Here is an 11,735-nt window from a genome sequence, read left to right as displayed (position 1 = left end):
TATTGCCTTTTCTTGGCCAGGCTGGCTTTGAATCTTCATCTTCAGATTTCAGACTCCTGAGTAGCTGGGATTTTAGAAGTGTGTCCCTAAAGACCAGCTATGATTTAGCCTTTTGGAGAAATACCCTTCTATTTGAATGACTGAGTTGTTAAATAACATGGTATACAACTCTGTGATTTCTATGCTCCATCTGAGCTCATATATTATATGTGATTCAATGGTAATTTACTTTTTGCTGTCTAATAAGAGAGAGCTTGTTGGGGGCTGGTGGTTTATGCCTGTAACCCTAGCTAATCAGGAGGTTGAGATCTGAGGATCCAGACTCAAAGCTAGTCCATACAAAAAAGTTCCTAACCAAGTGTATTTTTTTGTCTCTTACCATCCATTGTGTTTACTTGTAGATTTATAGGCACATTCTAGTTACAACAAATGAGGGAAACTATGCAACCTATGTTTCTTTGAGTCTGGATTACTTCACTTAACAATTTTGTCTTTCTGTTTCCTTACAAATGGTACAGTATCATTCTTTATGAAGGAAACATAGAAGTCCATTGTATGTATAAAGAAATAAATAAATAAAGATATATATATATATCACATTTTCTTGATCCATTTGTCCACTGAGGGGCATCTGGGTTGATTCCATATCTTGGTTATCTTCGTAAACAATGCTGCAATAAACATGGTTATGCTGTTTTAGTGTGGCTTTGTTTATGGTCATTTGGGTAGATGCACAGGAGTAGGATTGCTGGGTCACAGGGGAGGTCTATGTTTAGTCTTTTAAGGAAACTCCATACTGCTTTTCAGAGTGGTTGAACCAGGTTACATTCCCACCAACAGTGTAGTAGCATTCCCTTTTGGCCACATCTTTAGCAGTATCTGTTATTGTTAGATTTCTTGATAATGGCCATTCTAACTGGATTGAGGTTATACCTCAATGTTGTTTTGATCTGCATTTCTTTTATATTCAGAGATGATGAATATTTCTTCATATGTCTAATGACCAAGTCTCTGTCAAGTCTCACTTTAAGTCTTCAGCCCATGTAGTAATTGGCTTATTGTTTCTCTGAGGGTTTATTTTTGGGTAGGGAGGACTCTAGACATTCACACTAGTGATTTAAAATTCTTGGATTTAATTATATTGCAAATGAGTAGAATATTAAAGCATATATATTTATTATGATAGTTACTTCATGAAGACTTTTCTATTGCTCTTTTCCTTTCTTTTCAGTACTGAGATATGAAACTCAAAGCCTCATGCTTTCTGGGCAGGCACTGGGCTACTAGAACCGCACTAGATCAGTGCATTTTCCTTTGATTGGTTTTGAATGGGGTTTTCAATTGGACCACTAAAGCTACATAACACCAGCTTTAATAATTTATTTTTGGTTTGCATGGGCTGGTCTCAGACTGTGATTATTTTACTTATGCTTCCCAAAGAGCTGGGATTACAGACATGTGCTGGAACTCCCAGCCCTGGCTTTGTGCTAGTTAAGAGGCATGTTTTTCATTAAAGACAATAGAAACCATTTGAAATGCTATCTTGATTGAATAGAACTTTATGTCATGGCCTTAGAGTGTTATGATGTATTTTACTGAGTTTTCAAGTTAGTGAGGGATCATGGAGTCTGTTTTTCTATTCTATTAAAAAATTTAAGAGAACATAATTCGATTTTATATCAATATATTGATTAATTTTAATCAATTAATTTTATCAGTACTAGGTTTGAACTCAAGGTCTTTTTATTTTATTTTAATTTTATTTTATTGTAAAGATGTTGAACTGGGGGGTTACAGTTACATGAATAAGGTAATGAATACTTTTCTTGTCGAAATTGTTACCCCCCCTTTGTTATTCTCCCACTATACCTTCCCGCCCTCACCTCCCTTACTCCCCCCACTCCAAAGTTATAAAGCTCATTTCCAATATACTGTCTTGTGGGTATCATTGTTGCATTGGGTCATCTTCATCCTTGTTCCAGCTTTTTGTTATTCTCCTTCCCCTCCCCAAATGAGACAGATATATATATATATATATACACACATACCTACATACATAGATACACATGTGTGTGTGTGTGTGTGTGTGTGTGTGTGTGTGTGTGTGTGCATACACACAAGATAAAGGGTACCAAAATCAAATACAGTGACAGCAGGGGATATACCTTAGGGGGAAGAACATACAAAGGAAACAAAAAAAAATCACATAGTACATTAAAAAAAACAACAACAACAAAGAAAAACATCTTGTGTCCATATCTTAGGGTATATTTCCCTTAGCATCATCTTATATGGTCATATGAACATAGCTTTTTACCTTTTCTGCTCATCTGATAAAATTATCCAAGACATATACTAATTATTGCAATTAAGGGAAACCATGGGACCTATGTTTCTTTGGGTCTGGCTTACTTGACTTAATATGATTTTTTTCCAAGTCTGTTCATTTCCCAACAAATAGGGTGATATCATTCTTTCTGATGGAAGCTAGAATTCCATTGTGTATATATATATCACATTTTCTTGACCCATTCATCAACTGTGGGGCATCTGGGTTGGTTCCATAGCTTAGCTACAATGAATAATGCTGCGACAAACAGTTGTGCTGGCCATAGAATGGCCTTATTTGTGATCATTTGGGTAATTATGCCCAGAAGGGTTCTTGCTTGGCTTTATTACTCAAAGCTGGTACTCTACTACTTAAGCTCTACTTCCTGCTTTTTACTAGTAGATAAGTCTCTTACAGTCTTGGCTGGCTTTTAACAATGAGCATAGATATCAGACTTCTATGTAAACAGAATTATAGGCATGTGTCACCAGTGCCAGGACTTCAGGTTTTTGATATGCAACTATTTTTATTTGTCTTCTAAATCTATAGAAATAGTCTTGATTATCTTCCTAATTGATTAAAAACTGAATGCAGGAAATTGTGTGATAATTACAGAATCTTGAAGCTCAGCTGAACAGAGATCTGCATGAATTAGAAAACTACAAACTGTTATTCACATTTGACCCTTCACCAGTTTTTATAAATAAAGCTTTATTGTAAGCCAATATATATATATATATATATATATATATATATATATATTAGTTTGTTGGAAATGTACAGATGATTTTCATTTTGAAGACAGAGCTGATTAATTTCAACATAGACTATATAATATAAAGCCTAAAGTATTTGTTTTCTAGTCATTACAGAAAAAGGTGGCTGATAGCCACCTTTTGAGAAAGGTTCATTTTGTCACTATATGATTTCCTAGTGCAACGGTGAAAGCGAAGTTCATTTTTTAAAAATCTTATAGCACCTAACTACTTCATTATCTTATGCAAACACATATAAATGTATTTCAAAATCATTCCCATATGTGACCATTTGTCTAATTGTGTGTGTGTGTGTGTGTGTGTGTGTGTGTGTGTGTGTGTGTGTGTGTGTGCGTGTGTGTGTATGCCATTCTGAGGTTTGAACTCAGTGCCTGGGTGATATCCCTGAGTGTTTTGCTCAAAAAACATGAGACCCTCAGTTCTCAGCCTTCCGAGTAACTAGGATTACAGGTATGAGCCACCAACAGTTCCAGGAAATTTAACTTGCCTACTTTTTTTTTACTTTTTATGTGGGTGCCAGTCTGGGGCTTGAACTCAGGGGTCTGGGTAATGTCCCTGAGACTTTTTGCCCAAAGTCAGCATTTTGGTGATTAATTGGAGATAAGAGTCTCACAGACATTTCTGCCTGAGATGGCTTTGAACTGTGATCCTCAGGTCTCTACCTCCTGAGTAGTAAGGATTATAGTCTCCTAAACTTGGCTAATTTTCACTTATTCTAAACAGTGCAATATTCTACCAGTTTTCTTCACTACCTGTCAATGTATTCTTTGTTACCAGTTCAGAAGATACTCAGGATTATTTACAAAGCATTTTTATATTTTTGGTAGGAATTGCTATGATATAATCAAGTTATTGATTTTAATGAATTTCAGAGGTGGATCAGAATATAATTGAACACATTTTGTGATTCAGATTCTGTAGAGATTATTATATGTATATAGTGATTTTATTCCAGAAAGTATATTAGCAACATCCAAAAAACATATACCATGTTCTACAGGAGTCCTTTAAATCTTCATATTTCTTTTCATCATTTTTTTGGTCGGTCGTATGCTTTGTAAAAGTCAATAACATGACAAAGTCAGTGGAAAATATCCAAAAAGCAAGATTTGATAGTGGTAGCAGGAAACCCAATAAAACTTTGTGTTTATTACAGGCACCAACTGAACACAACCAAGATCAGTCAGAACACTACATCCACTGTGGTCATGGTGCTTTCAGGTCCTTTCCAACAGCAAAGTCCTGCTGGAGTCAGTATTGCTTTTCCATTCCTTAGCATTAAGTTCATGAGTAAGAAAAAAGCAGTGACATCAGAACTCCAGATTTCTTAAAATATTTGTAAAGCTTTAGTTCTTTTTCAACATCAACTGAAAATGAAATAAACCATTTTAGAGGTGGTTAATTGGAGATACTGTCTCACGAACTTTCCTGTCTGGACTGACTTTGAACTACCATCCTCAGATCTCAGCCTCTTGAGTGAGACCTCAGAGATTAGCTTGAAATAAAATAAACCTGTTAAAGAATTAATTTTTTTATATATTTTTTTGTCAGTTGTGTAACTTGAACTCTGGGCCTGGGCACTATCCCTTCACTCTTCAGCTCACGGCAAGTGCTCTACCACTTGAGGCACAATGCCACTTCCAGTTTTCTGGTGATTAATTGGAGATAAGCGTCTCACAGACTTTCTTGCCCAGGCTGGCTTTGAACCATGATCCTCAGATCTCAGTCTCTTGAGTAGCTAGGATTACAGGTGTGAGCCACCAGCACCCTGCTCAAGAATTAGTTTTAATAGACACTAATGTCTCATGCCCATAATCCTAACTGCTGAAGAGGCTGAGATTTGAAGATTATAGTTCAAAGCCAATCTGGGCAGATAGAACTTTAAGATTCTGATCTCCACTGAAGCAGCAAAAGAAACAGAAGTGGAGGCATGGCTCAAATTGTATAGCAAATTGGTTGAGCAAAAGGGCCCTGTTTTCAAATTTCTGTACCAGCACAAATGTAAAAATCAACTACCACTAACAACAACATTTCAGAAACAATGCATCTATGGACTGTCATACCTTTCATGAACTAAATAATATGATTTTACTTTCATTTATACCCTAAGCACTTTTATGATGCTTTAAAATATTTACATGAATCTAAATTTAATATATGCAAGAGTTTAAACTTCAAAATGAATAAATCTATTATATAATGATCCTGAACAATTCTGCATCTCTTTGTCTTTGCATATAGATTTTAAATAATTATGGGCTACAGGGAAAATAAAAATGTATTAATTTCTTATTTATTTTAATATAAAATACATTAAATGAAAATAATGGAGTAGAAATTTAGTAAAAAAGCAGTAAACTCTGAATTGTATAACAAATTCTAATCTGTTTATGGATTGGGCACCAAGGAAAATTTGGAAATTTTGATGAGAGAAAAATTAAGACAACTGATTTTTATTTTTTGGCTCAACTCTTTGTTAGTGCTAAGCATAAGATTGCATTGGAGAGGCATAAAATCTAGAAGATGTTACTCAGTTAAACATATATATATATATATATATATATATATATACATACACACATATATTCTACATACTGTGCATGTAAAATTAGAACGATGTAATATAAACACATGATGTGCTATTAGTTTAACTTGAATTACTGAATAGGTATATACGTCTTTTCTCTAGCACTTAAAATAATGGCAATCATTTTTTGGAGGGGGTCCAGTCGTGGGGCCTGAACTCTGGGCCTGGGTGCTGTCCCTCATAGCTTCAGCTCAAGGCTAGCGCTCTACCACTTGAGCCACAACACCACTTCTGGCTTTTTTCTTTTTTCTTATATGGTGCTGAGGAATCAAACCCAGGGCCTCATGTGTGCAAGGCAAGCACTCTACCACTAAGCCACCTTCCCAGCCCCATGGCAATCAATTTTAAAAAGATTATTTTATGAATGGTATGTCAACATAACGTGTTGATCGAACAGCATCAGAAAAGAATAAACCTTTGGAAGTCTAGGAGAAAATATTGTCATCTAGAAGTTGAAATTGTAAGTGATATCGAGATATGAGTTTCAATAATAATTAAGCTAGCATACAGTACTGTTTTTCCATATGCTGCTCTTGCTGTCTGGATGTGATTAACCTATTAGAACAAGACTGTAAGTTCATTAAGGAAATTAACATATTCCAGGTGCAGGATTTCATGGAGTCCAAGCCCATGTGCAAATGTATTTACTCATCTGAAACTGGGAAAACTGTAATTTAAGGCAGATGGGCAAGATAGAATTTAGTGAATACTACTATACTGTGGTGTTTCCTACAGGCATGCGTGCGCACACACACACACACACACACACATACACAAAGACACAGCTTGAGCTTTGTGCAATGTGTACTAGTCAATCCATTTTGCAGAAGCACTATTCTCTATCAACACAGCAGATGCAGAATAGAATACATTTTTGAAAGTTGATTTGAATACATATTTTGACAGAGAATATTTGAAGTTCATGTTGTTAGCAAGTTGAATTTAATGTTCAAGCTTGTAAATATTTCTGGTTTATTTATTGACAAAAAATTTGAGGACCTGCTTTGTTGGGTTCTATATTAGTTAGATATTGATAAGTAACCATCTCCCAAATCAAAATTCCTTTGTGTGTGTGTGTGTGTGTGTGTGTGTGTGTGTGTATTGGTACTAGGGTTTAAACTCAGGGTCTTGAGCTCTTGCTTGGCTTTTTCATTCATAGATGCCATTCTACCACTTGAACCACTACATTTCCAGTATTTTTGGTGGTTATTTAGAAATAAGAGTCTCTCAGGTTTCCTATAAACTTTGCCCTGGTTGACCTAAACCCATCACCCTCCAACTTTCACCTCATGACTGGCTAATATTACAGTCATGCACTACTATATGCCATAAAATATATTTTTAAATGAAAAAAATAATGATGTTGCTAGAAGATATGTAGGATAAAAAAATGAAATGCTATATAACCTGCTTAGGATAAATTTTTTTTTTTTGTCAGTCATGGATCTTGAATTCTGGGCCTGGGCATTGTCCCTGAGCTCTTCAGCTCAAGGCAAGCACTTGAGCCATAACACCACTTACGGTTTTCTGGTGGCTATTTGGAGATAAGAGTGTTACTGGACTTTCCTGACCAGGCTGTCTTTGAACTGAGATCCTCAGATCTCAGCCTTCTGAGTAGCTAGGATTATAGGTGAGCCACTGGCGCCCAACTTTCTATTTATCTTGCTAGTTATGTCCTTTGCCATGCACTTTTCAGTTTGTACTCCACTGGAAGCAGAATACACATCACACTGAAATTCAAAGACTGTGACCCAGGTGGGGACATGGGATACAGTCTAACTGCTCCCATTGAAAGTACTTTATTAAATTTACTAAGTTCTGTTTTTATTTCTGCCTATGTTTTCTGTAAAACAAATATACTTCTGAGTATTTGTCAAACTGAGATGTTAAAACTCACTCCTCTTCAATTTCTTCATAAAATATAACCAGTGATTCAGTCCTTAAGTATCAATTCTGCAAAAAAGTATTTTGAAAAATCGCTAATATTTCTCCTCTCTGATTTACATTTCAGCATTCTGGCAGTTGTACTCAAATTGTTTGTGGTTAATTAGAGATAAACGTGTGTGTGTGTGTGTGTGTGTGTGTGTGTGTGTGTGTGTGTGTGCTGGTCCTGGCATTTGAACTTAGGGGATAGGTGCTGTCCCTGAGCTTTTGAGGTCAAGGTTCGCACTCTACCACTTGAGCCACATCTCACTTGGACTTTTGCTTGAATATAAGAGTCTCAAAGTCTTTCCTGCCCAGATTTGCTTCAAACCGTATCCTCAGATCTCAGCCTCCTGAGTAGCTAGGAGGTTTGAGATCAAACTGTATCTTTTAAAAATTACTAAATGTTGTTTGCAAACAGAGAAGGAGAGGGAGAGAGTGGGAGGGAGATGGAAAGAGCAGGAAGGGGGAGAGGGAATGGGAGGGAGAAAGACAGAACTTTGAACTTGGCTGGACTTCAAATCCTTGGGCTTGCAGAAGGGGCTCAAAGATTGGAACATATACATGGCAAGCTAAAGCCATGAGTTCAAATAATCCTAGAAGAGAAAGAAAGAAAGAGAGAGAGAGAGAAAGATAGGAAGAAAGAAGGAAAGAAATGAAGGAAGGAAGAAATGAAGGCAGAAAGAAAGAAAGGAAGGCAGAAAGAAAGACAGACTGAGAGACAGGAAGGAAGAAAGGAGGGGAGGGAGGGAAGGAAGGAAGGAACAGAATATGGAAAGTTTTTTGTTTTGTTTTCCTGTTTTTGGTTTTAAAAGCCCTTATAACTATTTATAAAAAAAAATGAAGATGAAAAGCAATTTAGAAGTGGAAACCTGAACTGTTCTAAGAGTTGAAGAGGTTGACAGTTAAGGCAAAGATCACAGAATATTAAAGATTTTAGGATCTTTCTTCCTTTGTGTTACCTTGATGATCAAGATATTGAAGTTAAGCCAAAGGAAATAATTCAGGTTTCAAATTGTGTTCCATGAGACACAACTGCTTAAGAGTCTAGTAGTTAAATTCAGAGCCCAAAGCCAGGCACTGATGTGTCACACTGAGGATCCTAGCTACTCAGGAGGCTGAGATCTGAAGATTACTATTTGAATCTAGCCAGGAAAGACTCTTATTTCCAATTAACCTCAACAAAGCCAGAAAGTAGAGCTGTGGCCCAAGTGGTAAAGCACCAGCTTTCAGTGATATAGCTAAATGGCAAAGCCCTGGCCCAGAATTCAAGCCCCAGTTAGGGCACAAAAGAAAAAAAAGAGAACGAATTAACTGTCCTACAGGTGCAGATATGTTTGAATATGTTAGTTTGTATGGCAAAGAGGAAATAAGGTTTGAAATGAGATCAAGATGACTGACCATCTTAATTTGGATTGCAAAAAAGGGCACAGTTCTGGTTTATACATGTGTGATGTGTTGCTACAAAGGATCTACAAAGAAGCAGGAAGCAGAAGGGTTAGACTTCAGGTGAGCGCACTGGAAAAAGACTCAGCTTAACAGGGCCATGAACCAAGAAATGCAGGAAACTTCTGCAAGTTCAAAAAGCCAAGAAGTTAGTCTCAGGGTCTCTGAAGGGAGGGATCTATGGGAATATTTGATTTAGCACAACGAGGCCTACTCCTAACTTCTGGTTTCCAGAAGTATGAAAGTAGAATTGGTTCTAAGCCACTATGTATATGAAAATTTCTTATTGGCAATAGGAAACTAGTACAAGTTAGAAGTTGAGATGGATGCCTTTTAGTTTCTAAGTGGAACTGAATGATTTTTATACCTAAGAATGAGGGTTTTTTCTCAAAAAATATAAGTTGAAAACTTAAAAGTATGGGTTTGGAGTATATGTTTTCCTTTAGCATTCACAAATAGGATTGTTTTCTCTCCCATAATATCCTCAAACTAATCTGTATCCACACATTGCAAGTTTATTTCACAACTGAAGTGTGCACATGCATTTTCTATAATCTCTTTAGCATTTCCTTCAAAGGAACATGACCTGTTTTGTAAATAACCTGCAAGAATTTCTACTCCAGCCAAGGCACTGGTGGCTCACGCCTGTTATCCTAGCTACTCTGGAGGCTAAGATCCAAGGATAACAGTTTAAAGACAGCCTGAGCAGGATAGTGCATGAGACTCTTTTCTCCAAGTAACCAGCAGAAATCTTGAATGGGAACTGTGGCTCAAGTGGTAGTGCACCAGCCTTGAGAAAATAAACCAAAGGAGAGTACACGGCCTTGAGTTCAAGCCCCAGCATGAACATAAAAATTATAAAAATTCTCTTCTTTTCCAATCAGCAAATGATTGGGCCACAGGAATTTTCTTACTCAATACTAGAGACAGTTAATCTGTTAAATGACAATACCTGCTCCCCAGATAAGGCTGTGGTTATTCTCTTTATTGGCCTCATGTAGTAGACACATTCATTTACATGTTTATTTTCTACAACTAGGGAAAGCCAGTCCATAAGAAATTCCTCACTCTTTGATCTTGTTTATTGACCAACTGGGATTTTAAGACCTCCATTGTTTTCTTTGCCTTTGTTTTTGTTCACACACTGAAATTTGCTTTATTTGGGATTATTTGGGTTCACTGCAATTTTCCTGACAGCTAAAGGACAGTGGTGGTGACCTGTCAGTCTCACTGAAAGAAGACAATAACTTCCATCTTTTGTTTCCTATGCTCCTTCTCAACAGTCATGTTAAAAGCAGCTTTATTAAGGCCAGGAAGATTGGATTTCTTGGAATGATTCCTGGGAACATTGTCACATGAACTTTACCAAGGGCCTGATAGAAATTCAAACTGGTACAGCTGGCAAACAGGCCAACACCACAAACCAAAACATCCTGTAGTGATTATCATTTATAATGGCTGATTAGTTTTGTTCCAGGAGTCATGACAAAGAGCATCACTGACCACTGTGGATTAACCACTCAGGGATGCCTTCCATGTGACTTTTTTTGTCTATAAAATATATACAAGTCTAACATAAATTTTAGTTCAATGAGACATCTTCCATGTATCTAGCATCTGAGAAGACAGACAGAATCATTAAAACTATAGACACGCTGGCTGCTGGTGGCTCACACCTGTAATACTAGGTACTCAGGAGGCTGAGATGTGAGGGTCCCAGTTCCAAAGTAGCCTGGGCAGAAAATTTATGAAATTTTTTATCTCCAACTTAGCATCAACAAGCCAGAAATGGGTGTATGGTTTAGGTAGCTCAGAGTGCCAGCTTTGATGTAGCCAACAGAGAAGAGGCAGCCTATGAGTTCAAACCTCAGTACTGGCAACATACACAAAAATGACAAAAAGTAAAACACACAAACTGAGTCATCACATGCTATAGAAAGATTTTCAACTGGCAAGTTAAATTCTAGGAAGAATTGCCTACTGAATATATAATATTCTATTTTTAAAAAGACAATTTTATTTGTTAATGGCTAGGAAATTCCATACTTCCATACATATCATGGGAATGCTTTTCTTTATTTGAATGTCAAAAAACTAGTTAATGTCAAATGTTATGAAGTGTTATGGAGTGTGTGTGTGTGTGTGTGTGTGTGTGTGTGTGTGTGTGTGTGTGCATGTGTGTACGTGCCAGTCCTGGGTACTGTCCCTTAGCTTTTTTGCTCATTGGTACTCTACCACTTGAGACACAGATCTACTTTTGGCTTTTTACTAGTTAATTGAAAATAAGAGTCTCACATCTTGCCTGAGCTGGCCTCAAAGCATAATCCTCAGAATTCATCCTCCTGAGTAGCTAAGATTACATGTGTGAGCCACTAGTGCCCAGTGGGTAGTTAAATTTGTCTCTGGTTCCTGGTGATATGCATGCCTCTGTTATTAGTAGTGGATCTTAGGGCTTATGAGTTGATCCACGGTGTGCCTTTGGTAGTTTCAGGATGGAGGCTGAGCACACTGGAAGGATCAGCCAGGTGAATAGGAAGTTTTGACTTTGATCTTTATGTGGCAGACTGGATCTGACATGAAAGGAGGGAAGGGGAACTGGAGATTAGGTTTACACACAGGCCAGTCAATCTATCTAAATAATAAAACCTGGGAGCTGAAACATGCTGTGGCAGGA

This window comes from Dipodomys spectabilis, unplaced genomic scaffold, assembly GCF_019054845.1.
Source record: "Dipodomys spectabilis isolate Male_0828 unplaced genomic scaffold, ASM1905484v1 ptg000463l, whole genome shotgun sequence".
Classification (NCBI taxonomy): Eukaryota; Metazoa; Chordata; class Mammalia; order Rodentia; family Heteromyidae; genus Dipodomys; species Dipodomys spectabilis.
The sequence above is the reverse complement of the archived record's forward strand: the minus strand, read 5'-3'. Positions refer to the sequence as shown.